The following is a 24,296-nucleotide window of genomic DNA, read 5'->3' as shown; positions in this document are numbered from 1 at the left end:
TAACCCCCCCCCCCACTTGAGGACATCACCTCCAATCCTCAGAGTGAATGGGGGTGGAATTGAGAAAGAATTATTGATTGTTGAATCCACCCACGGCGACCCACCACAATGTGACCCACTGACATTAAACACAAGAGTGACTCGCAGCCCACCCTATGGTGACAGCCAGCAACCCATTTTGGGTGCTGACCCATAATTTTACAAACTGTGCTGAACGAACGAAATTTGTCACCAAAATATATTCAGCTGTCGCAGCGACAAACAACATGAAACATACGAGACGTGCGGCCCCTCGATAACTCAGACGATGTACAGCGCCCTAGAAAAAGTCCTCACATTTTATTGTAACATGACGTTTTTGACACTGATCAACAGAAAAGACCCTTTAATGTCAAAGTGACAACAGATCTCCACTAAATGGTCTAAATTAATGACAAATATAAAACACATACGTATTCACCCCTGTTATTATGACACCCTTAAACCAACACCGGGGCAGCCTGCTGGTTTTAGAGGTCACGTCATTAATGGAGTCTAAATATGCAGAAGGGCCAGCGGGTGGTGAATCAGTAGGGTGGGCACTCAATGAAGACAAAAGAACAGGCCAAGGAAGTCCATGACAAGCACAAGGCAAGGGACTGGGTGAATATCCAGTGAAATCAATCAAGAAGAAATGGAAAGAGTGTGGCAGTGGTGTGATCTGTGCCACCCAGATGAACTGTGCCACACTAAGCACCACTTCAAACCAATGGGGGTATCATGGGCAGGGGTCGAGAGAAAGCCTGTTGTTTACTGCCGGCACTAAAAATATCAAAACGCTCCTTACTACTACATGGTAGAGACTGCAAAATCACAGGAAAGTAAAAACATCACAGAAGGTTTGGCTAACTGGTGTGTGGCCATTTAAAAGAAAAATAAATAAAATAAAAATTAGTCAGCTCATCTGTTTAAATCAGCCGGAGGTGGGTGAGAAGTCGCATCCGGATTCCGGGGTATCTCTTCCTCAAGTGCTGGAATGGCGGGCGAGATTTAGACATGATTAAGGCAGCTAAGATTGGAGACGATCACATTTCAGTCTGGATGGATGCCCACCTCGTCTCCAGTTTGTCACTCTGCTTTGTGGCCGACAGCCCAGCGCATGTTGTGAGGGAGGGGGATGAGCAAACGAGGAAATCAAGCAGCCCCGACGTGGATGTACTCGTGCCGGAGAGCTCAGTTTAGGCCGCCTGTCCTTGCGGCTGGCACTGCAGTGGGGTCTTATTTTAAACCAGAGGCCTCGTTTCTTAGAGGGCTGCAACAAAGGTGGGCATTCAGAGGGACAGGAGCAACGGCAAGAGCTGAAAGAAAATCAACTTACAATGCAGCAGAATTGTTTTAGTATTCCAGCACATGATAAGAAAATGGTGAAAACAAACATAAAATACTTTGAACAACGGACTAGTCTGTGTCTGTCTGTCTATTATATAGTGCCTTTCATATCCATCTATCTATCCATCTATTTATTATACAGTGCCTTCCATGCCTATCTATCTATCCATCCATCCATCTATCTATCCATATATCTGTCTATCTATCTCGATTAGATAGATAGATGAAAGGCACTATCTATCTATCTATTATATAGTGCCTTTCATCTATCTGTCTATTATATAGTGCCTTTCATCTATCTATCTATTATATAGTGCCTTTCATGCCTATCTATCTGTCCACCCATCCATCTATCAATCTATCCATCTATCTAACCATCTATCTGGCTATCTAGATAGATAGATAGATAGATAGATAGATAGATAGATAGATAGATAGATAGATAGATAGATGAAAGGCACTATATATCTATCTATTATATAGTGCCTTTCATCTATCTGTCTATTATATAGTGCCTTTCAAATCTATCTATCTATTTATCTACCATCTATCTGTATATTATATAGTGCCTTTCATGCCTATCTATTTATTATATAATGCCTTTCATGCCTATCTATCTATCCATCCATCCATCTATCTATCTATCCAGCCATCTATCTAACCATCTATCTATCTATAGATAGATGAAAGGCACTATATATCTATCTATTATATAGTGCCTTTCATCTATCTATCAGTCTATTATATAGTGCCTTTCATATCTATCTATTATATAGTGCCTTTGATATCTATCATATAGTGCCTTTCATATCTATCTGACTATTATACAGTGCCTCTCATGCCTATCCTATCTATCTATCTATCTGTCTGTCCATCCATCTATCTATTATATATTGCCTTTCATATCCATTTATCTATCTATCATCTATCTAACCATCTATCTGTGTATCTATCTAGATATAGATAGATAGATAGATGAAAGGCACTATATATCTATCTATTATATAGTGCCTTTCATCTATCTATCTGTCTATTATATAGTGCCTTTCATGCCTATCTATCAATCTATTATATAAAGTCCTTTCATATCTATCTATCTATCTATCTATCTATCTATCTATCTATCTATCTATCTATCTATCTATCTATCTATCTATCTATCTATCATATAGTGCCTTTCATATCTGTCTGACTATTATACAGTGCCTATCTATCTATCTATCTATCTATCTATCTATCTATCTATCTAGATAGATAGATAGATAGATGAAAGGCACTATATATCTATCTACCTATTATAAAATGCCTTTCATCTATCTATTATATAGTGCCTTTCAAATCTATCTATTTATCTAACATCTATTATATAGTGCCTTTCATGCCTTTCTCTCTCTACATATCTGTTTATCAAACTTAGATCAAGGAGGACCATCATGGCTGCATGTTTTCCTTCTATGGATGCCCTGGACTGCAGTTCTTCCAGGTCTATGAGGACTCCCTGCTATCACAGCATATTAATAAAATCTTTGAGTGTTGCAAACCAGCAACATGTTCCCATAAACTTTATAGCACCTTTCTGTTAGCGCCATTTCTTTGTGTTTTAACACTGGACACCCAGACAGGTGAAGTGAACAGGGGGGGTCACAGTGCAAGTCAAGGGAGAGAGTCCAGCTTGGGCTTTAAATTGCTGGTCATATTTAAGAAAGGCTTTTCTTGGGTTAGAGTGTGTGAAATAAAAGAATAAAAAAAAAGAAAAGAATCTTTCAAAATGACACACAACATATGACAGTAAATAAGAGATTAACAACCTGCCTGGAAATGAACATTTGAACAGGAAAGTGCAGGTGCATTGAGTTTATTTACAGCAGCTCAGTGAAGACTGCAGTTTAAGGACGTGCAGGAACTTGTCAGATCATGGAGGGCACCTGCCCATTTGCCATCTCAACAGCCAGCGCTCGCTGTGATCACTTATCATCCTGCTATTTTTTTTGCTTCTTTTGACAGATTGCCAGGAACTTAAAAAAAAATGCTTCCAAACAAAACAAAACTGTGATCCAAACAAGTAGGAGAGTCACTGAGGGCTTGTTCTTCACGGAATTGTCCTGAAACGCTCCTGGTGTGAAGTAAGCACTCTGCTCATTTATTAGGTAGGTGTGGACTGCGCTCGTTGGGAACATCTGTGGCCCCATTGATCACTGTCATCTATATGTGACACACTCCCGCCAGCAAAGGGTGGGCACTATATGACAGATAGATAGATAGATAGATAGATAGATAGATAGATAGATAGATAGATAGATAGATAGATAGATAGATAGATAGATAGATAGATAGATAGATAGATAGATAGATAGATAGATAGATAGATGTGTCTAGACGCTCGTCCATCTGATGTCTCGTGTTTTACAGACCACACCAGATTAGCAGAAACAAATCAAAGGCAGAAGCAGCAGATGAAGTCGCTGTGCCTGTTAACCCTTTGTGCTGCAGTAGCTCTGCCATTGCCTGTCAGAATGTGGTGAACTCCTAATACTCTGGGAATTTGAATTTGGGCTGGAAAGTCATTGTTGTGTAGTCATCTATTTCTGGTCGTGTAATCTGACATCCTCAGCAGCTGCAGTCGTCCAGTTTGTCATCCCCTGCGCTAGACGTCATGTGAGGTGTCGGCGGCTTTACGCAGCACGTGAGCCTGCTAGTCGCTGCAGTTCTTATTTCCACATGGAGGTCACAGACAGATGTGCACATTTTCCTGTCTTAGTGACTCATCTGTTTGCTTTGGGGGATTTGCTCGTCGTCCTTTCAAAGTCCTCTGGATGTCTGCCACCAGTGCGCTTTTTGTTTTTGTTTTATTTCACTGTTTGATTGTTTGAGCCGATACCGTCCTGCAGTCTTGCTAGGCCTGTGCACATTATTAATGGAGCTGACTGACTCTTCACTAGAGCGCTTTATTCTGCATCAAATAAAACGAGTGCACTGGAGTGAGTGAGCAGATTGGCTGGGGGCTCTCGGGTCTAATTAGGTGCAAAGACCACTGGGGGTTCAAGCAAATCGACACATCACAGCTTTATTTTCTGCTCTATCAGTATTTGCACATTCATGGAAACCCTTACAGATTCACAAAGAAACGTGCAGTGTATGGCGGCACAGCGGTTAGTACTGCTACCTCAAAGTCTCAGGGAGTAAGGTTCGATATTCAGTCTACTCTCTCTTGGTCTGTGTCAGGACACTCATCTGCCCCCACATCCTAATGATGCCCAGAGTAGGAAGATTAGCCCACTGAGAGTGAATCTCTCACTGCCCTGTGCCCTACTAACAGGCTAGTAGTAATAGTGCTGGTGACAGTCATTGTAACAGTAGTAGTGGTATTACTAGCACGACTAGTAGTAGGAGTAGTAATAATAGCATTGGTGTTGATAGCATTAGTAGAAGTAATAAGAGTAGTAGTGGTTGTGGTAGTAAGAGTAGTAGCAGTATTAGTAGTACTAAAAGTAGTACTGTCAGTAGTAGTAACAGTAGTAGTAGTAGTATTAGAAGTGGTGGAGCTATTAGTAGTAGTAGTAGTGGTGGTGGTAGTAATAGCAGTATTAGTAATAGTAATAGCAATAGCAGCAGTAGTAATAGTAGTAGAGGTAGTAGCATCAGTGGTAATGGTAGTAGTAGTACTATTACAGTAGTTGTTAAAGTGGTAGTAGTAGTAGTAATACAGGTGGACGTGGTAGTAGTAGTAATAATAATAGTAGTAGTAGTACAGTAGTAGTAGTAACAACAGCAGCAGCCATATTAGTAGCTGTATTGCTAGTACTGGTAGTGGTGACAGTAGTGGTGGTGATGGGAGTAGTAGTAGTAGTGGTAGGAAAAGTAGTATTAGTAGTAGTGGTAGTAGCAGTGGTAGTAATGATAGCAGTAGAATTAGTAATAGTAGTAGACGTAGTAGTATCAGTGATGTTAGTAGTTGTAGTAGCAGCAGTATTATTGGTAGTGTTGTTGGTGGTAGTAGCAGTATTAGTGTTACTACTAAAAGTAGTAGCAGTAACTGTAGTAATGATTGTAGTAGAAATAGTAGTATCAGTAGTGGTAATAGTAGTATTAGTAGTAATAACAGCAGCAGTATTAGTAGAAGTATTACTAGTAATGGTAGTGGCGGTGGTGGTAGTAGTACTAATAGGAGGAGTAGTAGCAGCAGTAGTATTAGTTGTTACAGTGGTAGCAGTAGCAGTGGTGGAATTGTTAGTAGTACTAGTCGTAGCAGTAATAGTAGTAGAAGTAGTAGTAGAAGTACTGGTTGTAGTAGCAGTAGAACTATTAGTTGTAGTAGTAGTAGAAGTAGTAACAGTAGAGGTAATATAGTAATAGCAGTATTACAGTATTTGTAGTATTGATAGTATTGGTAGTGGTGGCAGTAGTAGTGATGGTGGTAAAAGTAGTAGTAGTTGTTGAAATAAAAGTTGTAGTGTCAGTGATGGTGGTAGTAGTAGGAGGTATTAGTATCAGTAATAGTACTGGTGGTGGTAGCAGTATAGTAACAGTAGTAGTAGTGGTGATAGAAGCAGTAATGTCTGATCAAAATGCAACACCATTGTGTTGTTTATTGCCACATAAATATTTAGCAGATTTCCGGAGAACGTCCACCCATCCTTTAGGTGCTGATGAGCAGGAGTCCCTTCAGGCGACAAAGGGGTTTATTGAGTAAGTCAGATATGGACATCTGGGTGCAGGGCTCCCCAACCATCAGGCCGCACAAAGCGCCCCTGCCTTGTCCGGCCTCAGCTTGAGCGCCGCTTAAAATAAGAACTTGAGAGCCCGTGAGATCGGAGCCGAGGAATTCGCGTTTCAAGGCCGCTCTCTTTGTTTATTGAATGTGTCGGCTCTCTTATCTCGTCCGAGAGTCACGGTCACGGTGACACAGCCTCGGACGCTCTCCGGTTATCTGAGCGGATATTCCAAAAGTCAAAATCGAACTCTCTTGTCTGAAGGAGACAAAACTGTGCGCTTCTGAAGGGCGGACCCCCAAAGTGGTCTTCACCCTCCTCGAGCCCACGCGCCGAATGAGGAGCCGCACGAGCGATCAGCCAGGCTAGGTGCGCGTGCTTGTTATGCTCTCGGCCGCCACTAGAGGGCCCCGCATTGTCTTGTCATTGAACAGCGCGACTCATTTTGAGTTTTTTCCCGTCGCCACGGAGTGAAGTGCTCAGGTCTTAACAAGCCGCCCTGCTCGTATGTGTTAACAGAGCCGCAGTCATTGTGACGAACTCGTTCAGACGCAGCCACGATATCTGCAGACGTGATCCGCTGGCTGGAACCTCCTCACAGACACAACGCAAATCGCTACTGCACCCCTATCAACCATCCCCCTCCCCCGACTCGTCAAATGCCAATCCAGAGTGCGGGTCCCATCCTGCCCACGGGGAGGTCAACTAGGACAGGTGAGCACATGTCTGACCGCAGAGGAGGCATCACAAGTCTACCGTACCATCACTGCTCACATCCGAGCACAGAAGAGTCAATTAGGGGGGCGTGGAGGGTTTGCCAATGTGGCCCTCCTTCAGTTCAGCACGTCTGCTTTCAGTCTGTGAACTCTGATGTCACCATTAAGGAGCGACCACACAAGCGTCCAGCAGTGGAGCTTCTTCAGCCCCCCCTTGCACGTGGAGATTTACAACTCAGCATCTTCTCCCCCTCACATTCGTCCAAGTCAGAATTGCCGCTGGACTGGAGGGTCTCGGAATGATCTGAATGCCATTGTTTACTTGAGGCGCTGCAGCTGTTGACAGCGGCCACATTGTCTGCCCTCTGGAATTAGCAGGGCGATCTGAGCAGAGCAACGCCAATTATTGTCATAAGAATCACCAGGCGAGTGACCTCAGTGTCCTCTTGGGACAGGACTGGGAGGACACCCGAGGCCGTCTAGTCGCGCGAGGGCTTGCTGGTCTCCTTTCTGGTTGTCATCAGGATGTGACACATGTCGTCTGGTCATTTGTGGATCCCATGTGCACACACACATGTGGTCAGTGGTGGCACAGTGCCACAATTTCACAGCCCCAGGGACTAAAGTTCAACTGCTGGTCAAATGTGCAGTCCATATGTCCTCCCTGGATACTAACATGTGTGCCTGCATAGGTTTGGTTGTTTGGGCCACCATGACTGTGCAGCACCTTAAAAAGCCTTCACCACTTGGACGTTCTCACGTTTTTCCCAGTGCGCTGAATTTTGACACTGATCAACAGAAAGACTCTTTAATGTCAACATGAAGTCAGATCTCTCCAAAGTGGTCTAAATTAATTACAAATAGAAAACAAAAACATGTTCACAACCTTTAATATGACACCCGTGAACCATCACAGGTGTAGCCTCCTGGGATTAGAGGTCCATGAAAAACACCAGTCAAGGGCCAGAGAGAGAAGAAAATCTGCAAGTCACTGGATATTCAGTGAAATGAATCATGAAGAAATGGAAGGAGTGTGGCACAACTGGAAGTCTGCTAGAGCATGATGGAGACCACCAAAACACTGATGAAGATGGGTGAGGGAGGCCACCAAGAGACCACTCAGAATGCTGAAGGAGTTACAAGCTACAGTCATGTGCAGACAGGGTGCTTCACCAGTCGCAGCTTTATGGGAGCCTGGCAGAGTGGCACAATGCACAAGACATCTTGGCAGAAGACCCGCGGCAGACTCTGAAGTCATGCGGTGCTAAGAGAGATGCGTTTGTGTGTTCACGGGGGTGGGGGGAGGGACAGACCCCCCCCCCGCACCTTATTGCTTCAAAGTGATCACAAGTTCACAGGGGAGATGGTGGCTTTGATGCTGTGCATTGCATCAGGGTGGCTATGAAGAGTGATGGGGTGCAAAGTGCTATGAGAAATGAGGTGCATTTGAGAGTGCAGGGGGGGACCCCCCCCTCTGCACCTTATGGCTTCAAAGTGACAGCGAGTTCATGGGGGAGATCATTACTTCAATGTGGCGTATGGCATGCCTCACCAGAGTGCTGGCTATGAAGTGTGGCGCTCTGACGCTCCAAAGTCCAAACTACTAAGAGATTTGTAAGATGGCGCCAGTGTTTGTGGTCCACACATTTCACTGCCCGAGCCCCACCCATGACAGTTCCTGGTTGAACAAAAAACACACACCCCGGAGTGGGAGCTGAAACAAGTACCAAGAAATTGCCCACCAGGAACTACAAATGGCCCGAGTTCCTGCGGTGGGAAAGCACCCCATGACTTGGCATGGACTGGCGTCTGGTCCCTGTTTTGTACCAGGTGCTGTGATGCTGCAGCATGTTAGGTGCCATCTGTTTTAGCCCCTGACAGGGTGGCCAGCTGGTGACAATTTTAGGCGTATGTTGGTTCAGCCCCCATCTTAATGTGATTCTGGGAGAGAACATGAAACTGCAAGCTGGTTCAGCATTGTCACTTTGAGGGGCTTAGGGTGCCCTGTGATACAGAAAGGTGCCATATTCTGGAAAACCACAAGACAGACAGCACAGTTCCCACTTGTGGCTGGCTGTGCGACTTTGAATGATTCATTTTTAAACTCCAATTGTTCACATTGTAGGAATCCATCCGTTATCTAAACTTTCTCATCACCCAGCAAGCTTTGGGTGCAAGGAAGGAACAATCCCCCGGACAGGGTGCCAAGTTAGAAAGGGCACAGACACCATTTGCCAGTTGACCTAACCTACGTGTCTTTGGACTGCTGGAGGAAACCCACACAGACATGGGGAGGACATGCCAACTCCACGGGAGGGGGCAACCAGGACTTGAACCCTGGTCTCTCCTTATTGTGAGGCAGCAGTGCTACCCACTGTGCCACCGTGCTGCCCCGTCCATTCTTAATGTAACTGTAAAGTGTTGTGAGTTGCTTTTTTCACCACAGAAAAGTGCTATAAAGTGTGAAACCAGAAGGCAACCAACTCACTACCCACATTTGATTTACACTGCGACTGTGAGTGAATTTGCCAGTGCTGCATTTGTAAAAAATATGTAAGTAATCTAGCATAGTACTGGACTTACTAATGTTGTTGACTTGCAACTTTTTATTTTATATTAATTCCGAATTATTAACCCATTCTGTATCTTTTGTGGAACATGGTCAGCCACAATCCACACACCATGTATCCATCCATCCATTTTCCAACCCGCTGAATCCGAACACAGGGTCACGGGGGTCTGCTGGAGCCAATCCCAGCCAACACAGGGCACAAGGCAGGAACCAATCCCGGGCAGGGTGCCAACCCACCGCAGGACACACACAAACACACCCACACACCACACACACACACTAGGGCCAATTTAGAATCGCCAATCCACCTAACCTGCATGTCTTTGGACTGTGGGAGGAAACCGGAGCGCCCGGAGGAAACCCACGCAGACACACCATGGTAGTTGCTTCAAAAACATTTAAAAACAATTCCAACAAATGGCGCTGTGCCACCCACTTAAGACAACCCAACATGTCCAAGTGTAGCAAAGTGACTGAGCCTACTTGAGAGCTGCATGCCATATGGCATCGTTCAAAGTGAGCTCCATCATGAGACAATCTACAAAGCAATAACGGCAAAGAATGGAGGAAGATGGTGTAGTCGGCAGGATAACACATCCACCATTGCAGGGCTCGCCAACTCCGGTCCTAGAGGTTTTCATTCCAACCCTTTTTTTAACGAGTGACCTGTTTTTGCTGCTAATTAACTTCTTATTATATTCATTGTAATTGACTTGCTCTTGAAGACTCAGACCCCTCAGACCCCCTAAATCATGAGAGGTCAAAAAAAAAAATAAAAACAACTGTGGGCCGACTGACAATCGACACGGAATAAGCAAAGGCACAGCTTAACGACTCGTGTGCCCGCCTCGAGGGGCCGACTGCACCAAGTGATCAGGCTCAGAGCGCGGAGTCAATTACTCACCCAGAAAATCACTGCTGTCTGTCAGGAAGGTCAAGTGGAGGCCAGATGTCTGCAACTCCGTAAAAATCTACTTTTGCGTGTGTGACTGATGATTTTTTTTTTTAAACTGTTATCATGGCAGCTTTGACTGAATGCAGGCGCAGAGGACTTAATAATAATTTGGAAGGACACCTGACTTTTCTATTAATGGCGCTGCTCCTCTCGGAGGCATTCTCACTATGCATGCCATACCGTCATGGTGTCAGCATCCAGAGAGTGCAGACATGGGAAAGTACCCCACCATGGAGACAGGGCGCCACATTTTGGGGGAAAGATGAATTCAATCAGATCCCAGTGTGAACAACAAGGGTTCAGCTGGAGATTTACCAACTGCAGTTGCACATCTTGTCACCGGCGTCTATCAAGTGACATATTTGAATTCGCCAGGGGCCTCGTGTATAAACGGTGCGTACGCACAGAAATGTTGCGTAAGAACGTTTCCGCGTTCAAATCGCAATGTATAAAACCTAAACTTGGTGTAAAGCCACGCACATTTCCATGGTAGCTCATACCCTGTCGTATTCAAGTTATCCGCTCAGTTTTGCAGACTGGCGGCAGCCAGCGTCAAAGCAGTGTGATTACCCTTTCTTAGATCCACATCCATGACAGCGGCTTTATCAAATACACTGAAATTAACCACATATCGTTCATAAATTTAATGCATCTGATTGTAATTAACCTGTAACAATATAATGGTCCAGAGAATGGTCAAACTATTCTAAATACCATAACTGCTTTAGCGTTGTTACTCTCACTGCACCTTCTTCTTCTTCTGTCAGCTGCTCCCGTTAGGGGTTGCCACAGCGGATCATCTTTTTCCATATTACTCTCACTGCACCACTCGGAGTATTTATATCACTGTATCTGAGTGTGAATCACAGATCTACAGCGATCGGAAAGAGAATTATCGGTATACAGCACTCGGTGCCTCAGCCATGCTGTCTATTTGAACTGCTCTCATCCGACCAACGCTTCACAGCCTTTCCTGTACGGACCTCGCGGTTCACAAACAGTTTCATCCCAAGAACTATAAACGCACTCAATCAGTCCATCAAGTGCTCCTTGGAGAACTGTTCGTACTTGCAAGTTACCGTGAGGTAATTGTACTTATGATACAGTTATAATATTGCACAATCTGAGCCACTTTATAAAGCGCATATTTACATATGATGACGATATCATTTTTAAGATGAAATGCAGCAAAATATGTTGATTATATTATACAGATAAAACTTTAACTTTAACTACATGGTGCCGCAGCACTAGCGAGCTTGAGCTTCGTTCACGGTTTGTTCCTGCCGCACTGTTTTCATGCTGTGGCTGGCGCGACACTGGAAGGATAGACGGATAGAATAATTAAACATGTACTACGAAGATATTTCGATGTTCCTTAAAAGTTTTGAAGAATCGGCGTTCTAAGCTTACAGATGGCTTCACGTCTATTACAGAGCTGATTGTGTGGCGATTGGGTATTTGGAGAAAGAAAAGTAAGGACAGGAATTGGAGGTTAGTACGTTTGAAAGAGACAGTACTGCTGTGATAAATTATTTCATTGAAGGTCGCACATGGCGCAGCAAGCCTCTTGCTGTAAGACACGAACAATCACTGCGCCACCGTGTTCCCATGTTTAATAACATGCTTTAACTCATAGCATCATGAAAATGATGTCATGTATACTTCTCAGTATTTTAATTATTCAGAGAGCTGTAATATTACGAACGTAATGGATTCTGTGTCCTGTCGGAGGAAGAGCACGTAGTGATTCAGGCACATATAAGATCAAATTAACGTGCTACTTTAGTTACAATGGGATTTGAGAAACTAGTAAATTAAACGATTTTAAGATGAAGTTTATGATGTTCTACTTTAATGACAAAATAAACTACGTGATTAAAGTGGAAATTTCGAGATTAAAGTTGACATTTCGTGCCTTTTTCACACTGTGTGCCTTTTTTTTTCACTGTACCCTAATAAGCTTTCATATGACACTCAGACGTTGGGCTACGAGTCGCCTTTTCACGCCGACTTTGATATGTGACAGCTTTTTTATTTCGGGCACTTTAGCGACTTTGTGAACTTGAGCTTTCAAGTTTCTCCGACACGCTATCTCACTCGATCAACTTCCTTTTGTTGCTTATATAACTCTTTAAACCAACAAATAGTACGTTTTTCTTTGCCTCCATTTGGTATTCGCTGAAATTCTTCTATTTTTCCTCATAATTTGCCATTGCCTTTTCACAGAACGTTGGGCTTAAGGGCTATTTATATTGATTTGCATATTCAAAGAGGCGTAATTCTGGGAGGAGTTGGGGCGGGACAGAAGGCGCGTGCACGTGCGTTTATTTCCACGCTGAGCGGGACTTATGTAGCGGAAGAACGCAGAAGTTGGCGAACGCACAGATTCCTGCATCTGGATTTTTCTGTGCGTAAGCACATTTCGGCTTTTGTGCTTACGTCATGTTATGGTGCGAATTCTACGCACGCCGTTATGCATAAGGCCCCAGGTGTGTCAAATTTAGTGACTGCTGAATGACTTTCTAGCACAGTCTTGCTCGCTCCCGTTTCTGATAGCCAATAGCAGGCCGCTTTACGAAAACCAGTATGGCAAGTTTAGTCAAATCTCATCCCCCACGAGACATCAGACAGATGAGCTTCTCTTTGATTTGTGAGGTCCAATACACCGGCGTTCGGTAGTCCCCATTGCTGCATTATATGGACCGCACTTGTAGCTGAACCCTCATTGGTTGTAAAATCTCAGAGCCGCTGCAACAACTAATGACAAAAATCAAACCTGATTGATTAATTAAATAAATAAATGAATTTGATAGGGCGGAGTGGTGGCTCTGAAGCTAAGGATCTGTGTCGGTATCTGGAAGGTTGCTGGTTCGAATCCCCGTTACTGCCAAAAGAGATCCTACTCTGCTGGGCCCAAGGCCCTTAACCTGCAATGAATGGCTGACCCTGCACTCTGACTCCAAGGGGTATGCAAAAACTAACAAATTCCTAATACTAGGTGAAATACAGAACAAAAAAAGAAATAAATAAACAAGTTAAAGTAACCGGTCTCAAGGTCCAATTGAAACACTAAACTGGTTCATAGCTGAACTCGCCAGGGCCTTTCATATTTACATCGTGCCTGAAGAAGGGGCCTGAGTTGCCACGAAAGCTTTGCATATTGTTGGCCAATAAAAGGTGTCATTTTGCTTGACTTCTCACCACATCCATAATGGCTGACACGGTATGACACCCCAGTACTAATGACAGATTCTGAAATTTCAAAAAACGTTTCCAGCATGCTGCATTCAAGATACGTCGATGACAAGCAAACCGCCCCGACAACTTTTCTTGACGAGTAAACGTTCCAAATTTCAACCAGCTGTCTTGCGCAAACGGAAGGATGGAGAGGCAGTACGAACCTGACTACCTCAGTAGGTGCTTTTTGCATTATAACTGAACACACTTAAAGGAAGGAATACCTGGAGAGAAACCCACCGGGACAAAGGAAGTTCAAGAAAGCTCCACAGACGATGACTAGGCCGACGATCTCTAGCGCCTTGACACAAGTAAGGTATTATATGAAATGAGAGTGTTCCTCAACAAACTCCAAATAAGAAACATAATGAAAATCAATTATGGGGGTGGGAAAAAAAAGTTGTTAAAAGTTCACTCAAGTTCAAGGCGGAAAGCAGGACTGGAACCAGCTGATCTTCTAGCAAAAAAGACGAGCTGTCAGCAGAGAATGGCTCAGCCATAAATATTACCAAGTGCTGACGGCTCTTCTAATCTGAGATGCTCGCTGACAACCCAAAGTTACAACTTTCAATTAGGCGATGCTGGCCTGCTGCAGAGTGCTGTGCGGTAAAAGGCACGCAGAGGTCCGGGATGCAGCCCACCAGTGTGAACAAAAGGCAAAAGCGGGACAAAAATATACTTTACTGGACGCAGTGAGGTCGCGTGCTCACTCGAAACACACCGAGCAGCAGAGAGGCTCCAAACAGGACGCACTCGTGAATGCAAAGCGTCAGATACGCTGAACTTGAGGAACGGGGAACGCAGCCTGAGGAAAACTGACACTCAAGTGTAGCAATGGAACTCGGCGCTCGGAAAGTCCTCATCGACGCCTATTGTGCGTCCAAAATGAAGGTTCGGTCACATCGTTCTGCATTCAACTGGCACTCGGGTTGTGTGATTCTTTAGTTGTAAAGAATCATTTCATTGTGCACTCAAAAAAAAAATAAACCAATGGGTTGTTCACCTCAATTTAAGTTAATATCACATACTGTACATTCATCGTGTCTGGTGATATTCTGTAGCTTTTTCATAACTTAGAAGTCACAATAACACATTTAAAGCAAACAAAAGCAGACCACTTACTACACCACTTAATCCTGAGAAGGGTCATGAGGGGCTGGAGCTCATCCCAGTAAGCACAGGGCTCAAGGCAGGAACAATCCTAGGATGGGATGCCACTCCATTGCAATCGAACACACACACAAACACACGCACACACACCAGGGCCAATTTGATGTCGGCAGTTTATTGAAGTATTTTAACACAGGCGTAATCATCCTCAGGGACTGCTGTCTTTACTCACATTCTTCTTCTTCTTCTTCCATAGCTGTTCTCATTTTTATATGGGGTTGCTATTTTTTTAAATAGACTTCTCCAATAGAGGTTTCTATTTTATGTTATTCTCACTCAAAATCAACAGTTTTTTAATGCACAAAAAATGTTGTGTCTGTTTTCACTATAAAGAGTTGAATCACATCAGCTTTATGTAGATAGATAGATAGATAGATAGATAGATAGATAGATAGATAGATAGATAGATAGATAGATGAAAGGCACTATATACAGTCATATGAAAAAGTTTGGGAACCCCTCTCAGCCTGCATAATAACTGACTCTCCTTTCAACAAAAAGATAACACTGGTATGTCTTTCATTTCCTAGGAGTACTGCGGTGTTTTCTGAACAAAGATTTTTAGTGACGCAGTATTTAATCGTATGAAATTAAATCAAATGTGAAAAGCTGGCTGTGCACAAATGTGGGTCCCCTTGTCATTTTGCTGATTTGAATGCCTGTCACTGCTCAATGCTGATTACTTACAACACCTAATTGGTTGATTAGCTCGTTAAGCCTTGAACTTCATAGACAGGTGTGTCCATCATGAGATATAAAGGTATTTAAGGTGGTCAATTACATGTTGTGCTTCCTTCCCTTTGACTCTCCTCTGAAGAGGGACAGCATGGGATCCTCAAAGCAACTCTCCAAAGATCTGAAAACAAAGATTGTTGAGTCTCCTGGTTTAGGGGAAGGCTACACAAAGCCATCTCAGAGGTTTAAACTGTCAGTTTCAACTGCAAGGAATGGAATCAGGAAATGGAAGGCCACAGGCACAGTTGCTGTTAAACCCAGCAGGTCTGGCAGGCCAAGAAAAATACAGGAGCGGCATATGTGCAGGATTGTGAGAATGGTGACAGACAACCCACAGATCACCTCCAAAGACCTGCAAGAACATCTTGCTGCAGATGGTGTATCTGTACATCGTTCTACAATTCAGCACAATTTGAACAAAGAACATCTGTATGGCAGGGTGATGAGAAAGAAGCCCTTTCTGCACTCACGCCACAAACAGGAATCGCTTGTTGTATACAAATGCTCATTAAGACAAGCCAGATTCATTATGGAACAAAGTGCTTTGGACTGATGAGACAAAAATTGAGTTACTTGGTCAAACAAAAAGCGCTTTGCATGGCAGAAGAAGAACACCACATTCCAAGAAAAACACCTGCTACCTACTGTCAAATTTGGTGGAGGTTCCATCATGGGGCTGTGTGGCTAGTTCAGGGACTGGGGCCCTTGTTAAAGTCGAGGGTCGGATGAATTCAACTCAATATCAACAAATTCTTCGGGATAATGTTCAAGCATCAGTCACAAAGTTGAAGTTACGCAGGGGTTGGATATTCTAACAAGACAATGACCCAAAACACAGTTGGAAATATACAAAGGCATTCATGCAGAGGGAGAAGTACAATGTTCTGGAATGGCCATCACAGTCCCCTGATTTGAATATCATCGAAAATCTATGGGATGATTTGAAGCAGGCTGTCCATGCTCGGCAGCCATCAAATTGAACTGAACTGGAGAGATTTTGTATGAAGAATGGTCAACAATACCTCCATCCAGAATCCAGACACTCATCAAAGGCTATAGGAGGACAGCGTCTAGAGGCTGTTAGATTAGAAAAAGGAGGCTCAACTAAGTATTGATGTCATATCTCTGTTTGGGTGCCCTTATTTATGCATCTGTCTAATTTTATTGTGATGCATATTGCATATTTTCTGTTAATCTAATAAACTTAATGTCACTGCTGAAATACTACTGTCTCCATAAGGCATGTCATCTATTAAAAGGAAGTTGCTACTTTGAAAGCTCAGCCAATGAGACACAAAAATCCAATGAATTAAGAGGGGGTCCCAAACTTTTTCATACGACTGTAATAGATAGATAGATAGATAGATAGATAGATAGATAGATAGATAGATAGGAAAGGCACTATATGATAGACAGACAGACAGAACTTTATTTGTCCCCAGAAATTTGTACAGTTGTAAAGTAAGTTAAAGGATTTTGTCCGAATGCTGCAGGTTTTGTGTGGTTGCAGAACTTGATGAAACTTTTATTTTTATTTGATTCACTGGCCCACTTGTTGCCCACCCTCCATCACAAAACCATCTTTTTCTTTCCCTCCTGTACAACAGAATTATTTCGATTAAAGGATATGTTTATATGGTATTTTTCAAGTCAAGGTTATTTCTTCACAAACATGGTGTATATGCATTTGCCACAAACATTTGTATTCTACCGTTAAGCACTTTCTATAAATCTAAATGAATGCTTTACCCACATTGGCACTTTACATTGGTGGCTATGGGGCATGGAGGAAAAGCTTAAACCCTTACCAAATATGTCCATTTTTCAAGCCATGACAGTTGTCAAGTGTTGTTCTGTGTCTTCTGTGTGTTCTGACGTTGTTTACGACAATAAAAGGGTTTTGGGAAAAATGTCTCTTATCACATATTCATGTTACTATTTTTCTCGTGGTAAGGATACTTTTTCTATTCGCTCACATAATTACAATTTAGGTCTCTAACCAGCTCCAGAAATAACCGTAGATAAATGATAACAGATTTGTAAATTAGTAACACACTGGAAAAAACAAAATGCTAGAATTACGGGATTTAGTGACGTCAGCAGGTTCCAATAAATTGCTGCAATTCATTTGTATGGAATATTGTGTTGCAGCTTTACACATAAACTTGCATCAGTGCAGGTCTGTTTTGTTGTGTAGCTGTGAAAAGCTTTGATTTAAGGTTCTATGCCTATAAATGACTTAGTAAAAATGACACAAAAATGTTAACAACACTAAGTGGTAAAACAACAGCATTGTACTTCATGTACAGCCCAAAATCACACTAGGAGTGCAGCAGTGGACTTTAACAGGCTCTGTTTTTTGACAGCTAAAACATAAATAAGTTCTACGGGAATCGCTAAGGTTCACACCGCGTTATTTTTCAATGACTGCTCCTTCTGCGCAATCTCACGATTAGCGGTCGTGTTGTACTGGAAAAGAACACAAAGATGCATTTGCGATGCGGGACGGGTGATCGGTTTGCCACTGAAAAAACGTATCAAGGTTGCCAGTTCAAGTGCCATTACTGCCAGAAAGGATCCCTTGAGCAAAGCCTTTAATACTGAAAATTGCTCTGTGGACGCTGTATGATGGCTGACCCTGACCACTTACCCCCAAAGGGATATGCGAAAAGACCAATTCCCCTCGGGAATTAAGAAAATGTATCAAATAAATCAGCTTCCATAACAACACAAAAGCATTCCCCAGCATTCATAAAAAATAATCCATTTGCTGAAAGTCTTTTCATTTTCATTTTCATTTTCATTCCAACTACACAAAGGTGTGGCGATCCCTTGGACAACAATGCAACAAAAGGGGAGGGGCTTTATACAAAAGAGCATACCATTATGCGAATATAGGACAGTGACGTCTATAACACAGGCTTAATTTAAATCAATTTAATGTAACTGTGTAGTGAAAATGGGCGTCCAATTTTTTCGAGTATAAAAATGTGTTTCTTTTGAGTGCGATTAACAAGTGAAAAATAACAACAGACCTCGAGACGGGTTATGCCTGCTTCACGGCACACAATCTGATGGCTTTGTTTCAACGTCAATTAATTGTGTTATTGTGACACTTAAGAGATTTATGTCAATATAACAACAAACATCTACGTGATACACGCAAACACAGTCACTTCAAGTTGAATTCACTTGCCTTACATTTAACAAACATTCCCATCAGTTCATTTTTTCGGCGGAAGTTCGTGATTTCAGAAGGGCTCTTAATGCGTAGAATCACACGGCTAACTTCAGGTGGTCTTGTTCTGTTCGTATTCTGCTTGGTCGCCTTCCTTACATTAAAAATTTCTGTTTTGTCCTCACTGGGGAGTTCAGAACCAACTTCATGTCAAGAACGCTCTTTCTTAATGAAGAATTGTAGCACAAAGCCCAATAAAGTGCCAGTACAGAACCAAGAATGTTTAAGAGGGCAGATATATAATCAACATTTATTCAAAAGGCACCTTTTATGCATTATGAGTACAAGTAATAAATAATAAGTGATACTTCTTTATTTAAGACTGTGTAATTGTCTCACATATGCCTTCAGGGTAAACTGGCTTTGTTTTCATTGATCGCACTTGCACTGTACTGTAATCACACAATTAACTGCCATGTTGTCGTGGAAAAGAAGAAAACGATGCGTTTGCAATGTAGGGTGGGCGACAAATTTGCGAGTGTTTTAAAAAAATAATGCATAAAATCACCTCACATAAACACAAACAACATACAGCAGTCGGAAAAGAGAAATTTGTTGAAAATCTTTTAACTTTCTTTTCATGAGAAAGGCGCTATATAAATAAAAAATATTATTGCGCTTTGAGCGTAGGAAAGTGGTATATACACATCATGTATTATTATTGCGATTTGAGCACGGGGAAGGCGCTCTATAAATAAATATTATTGTGCTTTCAGAACAGGAAAGGCGCTATATTAATAAAGTGTATTATTGCGACTTGAGCACGGGGAAGGCGCTATATTAATAAAGTGTATTATTGCGACTTGAGCACGGGGAAGGCGCTATATTAATAAAGTGTATTAATATTGCGCTTTGGTCGTGGAGAAAGCGCTATATAAACAAAATGTATTATTGCGATTTGAGCACAGGGAAGGCGCCATATACATAAATTGTGAATTTTGCGCGTAGGAATGTCCCTCTCTCTATATATGTAATGTATTATTATTATTATTATCATGCAAAAAGTTAACTTAAATTAGATAAATATAAAATAAATTCTCTTCGAGTTCATTTTTTTGAGTATACGCAAAGCGCACAATATACTGCACATTTACTTGAGTACAACATCGAAATATCGAGCGAAAATTCAAAAACAAAATTAGGCATAATCTGTAAAGCCCCCTCCACCACCACCACCATCCATCCACCCGCATTCCAGCCTCATACTCTTTGACCAACGGAGATGTCTTAAATGTTCGGGATGAGCGCAACTGTCACTTCCTCTATGGATTTTCACCTGGAGTACACAATAACAATTTGGCCACGATTATTTTAATCGTAAAAGTTTTTCCTAAGAAAATAAAAACGGGTAAAGAATAACGGGACAACATTCTAACAGGGCAGAGGATGATAGACAAGAAGATGGTGACATAAGGAGTCACTCGTCACATTAAAAGAGATTTATTAACTATGCTCAATTCACCGTGGATGTGAAAAAATCAAATTGGGTACCAACAGCGCATACATCTGTGCAGCAAGCCATCCTAAAAACCGAAATAGAATCTAACAAGAAGCAATTTCTAAAAGCTTCCAGGAAGCTTCAAAGAGCCCCGCGCTGGACGAACACTCCACTTCACTGATCTCACGGATTTCTTACGCCGCTCTGTTCCCATTAAGGTCTTTAATGGGTTAATATAAATACCGGCTCCCGACACTTCTAAACTTACACTCCTCTCGAATTCTTCGGTCTACTAGCAGCCAATCACGAAACTGGCGATGGTGGCCACGCCCACTCCACTCAAAGCCCCACCCCTTAAACTCTTAAACGCTCGGGTTTATGAGGCGTTTAGGAGATACACACGGGACTGGCGTTCAGTGGAGGTGGGGATTGCTGCTACTCCTTCGTGTTGTGGACGAGCGTAGTCTCCACGAGTCTGCCTAGGGTTTTTATCAAGTCGCGAAGAAGGTCCTACGGACTCGGTAAGTCTAAAGAATGCATTTCTTGTGCAGAGGTTCTTAAAACTGGTGGAGGGCGTGCGCAGGCTTGGTTGTGTTTCTGGTATCCCCCGTCCCTCTTTACCTTGGCATTCTATAAAGTGAATGGACTAAAATCCTAGGGAATCCCAGGCTCTTGTATGGGATTTAGAAGAGTTAAATATCGTATTCCACCTAAAACGAACACGCGCACCATCTGTCTCGTTGCCTTTCTGTGCGCTCGCCAAGGATGAGCAGTGCTTGCACACTCAATTGTGTTTTTGCCGGTTAGTCAACTACATTGTAACACGTGAAACCCGATCGCGTACAATTCCTGGCTGCCTCTAGTCTCGGGATCTCGAACTGGCTCCGTCTCGCTTTTCTTTTCTATCTGTCTCTGATACGGAGGCTGATCAAAAAGACCAATTTCCACGCGCGCCAGCTTTCTGCTGCGCCCCATCACTTCTCCTCTAGCTGCCTTTATTCCGGTGCGCCGGGAGAACTGACTTTATTTGGCATCAGTTTATTTCATCTAACTGTTAAAGCTTCCCTTTCGAGTGGTGGTCCGCTTTGGTATGAGTAATCAAGTAAGCAACCAGTTATGGAGATCTAAGACTGCTACAGTGATCATCCATCCCTTAATCCATATTCCCGTCTGTTATTGTACGTTATTTCCAAGACAGCAGCACGAATCTACGGGGGTCACTTACGATTGAAGAGCATTTAGAATTCACCGCAGAATTATGACCACGTGAAAACCTCAAAAGAAAAGCAAACCCAAAGATAGTCAAAAGTATTGTTTTCTTTAGCATTTTACAATGAAAAGTGTAACATTCATGGAAAATTATTGAAATGATGACTAAGGTGATGTACGAAAGTGGGGTACGAGTGATCGGCCAATAGAAATGGATGGCATATTTTGGATTAAACGACTCATTCGGACAAGCAGTGGGACACTGATGGGCACTAAATCAGTAGTTTCGTGGTTCACGGTGGACCACCTTAAGGTATTTAAAATTAAACCTCTTGTTGTTTTGTGCGTGTTTTTTTCCGCACATTTAGCACATCTATCTATAACAGTTTACAAATAGCTGCAGTGATCGTTTCCATGCTGTGCAGTGATGGTTAAGCGACAGTAAGCCAATGACTTGGATCGGATTTGTGACTTTTCATTTTATAAAGCATCTTTCATGGTAAATGCTAAAGCAGTTTTCCTTACACCTTTTCATAGCTCATTTTTCCAAGTTAAATCATTTGCTTATGGTCACTTTGGGAGACCGTGGCAGTGATTGAACCAGTAGCCCCGCGCCGTGGCCACCAGGGGGCCCCAGCACGCAGGATGCGAACTATACTGACTGTCCTTCCATTTATTTTTCTGAACTGCTTTTTTCCTTTCTAGAGCGATTTCCAAGTCATTACCATAAGGTTCAGTTTCTTTCCTTGTTTCCGCAATAATAGCAGTGTCCGGTTAATTCACTTTCTCGGGGTCACACAGTCGGTCAGTGGTGAGGTGTAAACCTGTGCGACGTTTTCATTTTATACAGTGCCTTTCTATAGCGAACAGCCTCCCAGTTTAGCACATTATTTCTCTGTCCTGAAGGAAGTGACTCACGTCGGGTCACACATGGTGTCACTTGTGGGGTTAAATCTTTATTCCTGTAATTTTATAGCATCTTTCTATAGAGGAAACCATCTCAAGATAAGGCGCAGCTGTATTCCCCATTTTGTAACGCTAGGTTCAGCGCCTCACTCCGGATTACAACAGGGGATGAAGTGGCATCACTTCGCAGCCTTTGCCACTATGCCACTCTGTCTGCCAGGACTATTTCGTCATTCATATGTGCAGGATTTGTTTTGTTTGTTTTTTCTTTTCCTGTTCCAGAGATGTGGAAATTCCAAGTAACTTAAACCTCAATAATGTGCAGTTGCGCATTTTTCTACTTTTGGAGCCGTGACAGTTTAATTCGCTCGCTCAGGGTCACACCATGAGGCACGGATGGGGATGAATCTCTTTCACATAGCACTTTAAATTCTATTTTAAGGTTTTTTTTTTTATTTTATTTTTTTTACATCTTAACAGTGTGGTGGTGAAGGGGCTTTGACGGGGTGGCTGTAATGGGGCTTGAGATGACATCCTTGTGGATTTACATTTCAGGTGAGCCATCTTCTTGCACCTCCGTCAAGCTCCGACTCCAATTAGATGCACAGGTCCGTCGCATTCACATGTTTATGAAAATGTTTGCTGGGCTCATTCCTATAATGATTTACAATGAAGACGTCGTGCCCATGCCATGCTGCATTAAACGACCAGGTGACGCTCCGCAACTTGATGGAAGGAGACGTAACGTTTGTTATTTTAGCTGAAATTAACATAAAGCGACTTACAAATTACCACAAAAGCAGCATTAGATGGACGGGACTTGTACATTTTACAGAAAATTCAGTGGAGACCGAGCAGTGTCTGCATATGGGAGCTCGTGATTTTATAGCGCTTCTCAAAATGAAAACCACGCCAAGGTGCTGAACAGTTCGGCGCTTATCCTCAGTTCTGGCAGGTGACGCGACTCGTTCATGTGGCAAAACACTTTATACATGTTGTAATATGAGAAAACAAGAGGGCGGCACGGTGGCGCAGTGGGTAGCACTGCTGCCTCGCAGTTGGGGGACCTGGGGACCTGGGTTCGCTTCCCGGGTCCTCACTGTGTGGAGTTTGCATGTTCTCCCCGTGTCTGCGTGGGTTTCCTCCGGGCGCTCCGGCTTTCTCCCACAGTCCAAAGACATGTAGGTTAGGTGGATTGGCGATTCTAGTGTGTGCTTGTGTTTGTGTGTGTCCTGCAGTGGGTTGGCACCCTGCCCAGGATTGGTTCCTGCCTTGTGCCCTGTGTTGACTGGGATTGGCTCCAGCAGACCCCCGTGACCCTGTGTTCGGATTCAGCGGGTTGGGAAATGGATGGATGGATGGATGGATAGTTTAAACAAGATGGGGGACGGAATATGTGGGCTTTTAATTTGATATAGCGCCTTTCACAAAATCCATTGTGCTCGTTTTTGCGCGATAGTTTTACATTGTGAACGCTGGAAAATGAATGACTTGTTCAGAGCCACGCCAGCCGCTGGCAGTGAAGACCAAATTCTGTGATCTCCTACTTTTATGTTTCGCCTTTCGTATTCAACTCCGTTCCGCGGTGCTGTTCAGATGTACTACTTTGATCCCCATGTTGAGCCCATGTTGAATATAGCGCCTTTCATAGCGTGTACTGGCCCAGATGTGCATCCTGCTTACCACATTCTCTAAAGTGAACAGAGGGAGGCGCGTACAGGACGACACCTTTACTAGCTTGTGACTTTAATCGAGCGCCTATCATTTTTATTAACATAGCACCTTTCAAATTGAGATGTCACGCGAGTGACAATATTGAGCAATGAATCTAAAAGCCTGTGATTATATGTACTATAGCACCTTTTACAGTGGGCGCCATCCCAAGGGTCACACAAGTGACATTAAGTGAGGTACTCCATAGGTCACATGAATGACAGTATTGATGACAGAATCTATAAGCTTGTGATTATATAAGGTACCCTTCCTAGTGGAGTGTGACCCTTGGAGTAGTACTCACAAGTGATAAGCAGTGACAATTTA

At 43.0% G+C, this 24,296-nt stretch overlaps 2 protein-coding genes and 1 long non-coding RNA gene across 4 annotated transcripts in view; 2 read left to right on the top strand and 1 right to left on the bottom strand.

Moving 5' to 3' along the window:
- The window catches only part of coro7 (coronin 7), a 389,354-nt gene that overhangs the window by 100,697 nt on the left and 264,361 nt on the right, over nucleotides 1–24,296 (bottom strand).
- The window catches only part of LOC127529558 (uncharacterized), a 112,828-nt gene that overhangs the window by 42,078 nt on the left and 46,454 nt on the right, over nucleotides 1–24,296 (top strand). The window lies entirely within an intron of this gene.
- The window catches only part of vasnb (vasorin b), a 47,688-nt gene continuing 43,920 nt past the window's right edge, over nucleotides 20,529–24,296 (top strand). For both annotated transcript variants that reach the window (XR_007936176.1, XM_028814300.2), the window contains exon 1: nucleotides 20,529–20,662. The gene's annotated coding sequence lies outside the window, so the exon portion shown is untranslated. The remainder of the gene's footprint in view (nucleotides 20,663–24,296) is intronic.

This window comes from Erpetoichthys calabaricus, chromosome 11 (genome assembly GCF_900747795.2).
Source record: "Erpetoichthys calabaricus chromosome 11, fErpCal1.3, whole genome shotgun sequence".
Lineage (NCBI taxonomy): Eukaryota > Metazoa > Chordata > Cladistia > Polypteriformes > Polypteridae > Erpetoichthys > Erpetoichthys calabaricus.
Note: the sequence above shows the minus strand (reverse complement) of the source record. Positions and strands in the feature narration are given on the sequence as shown.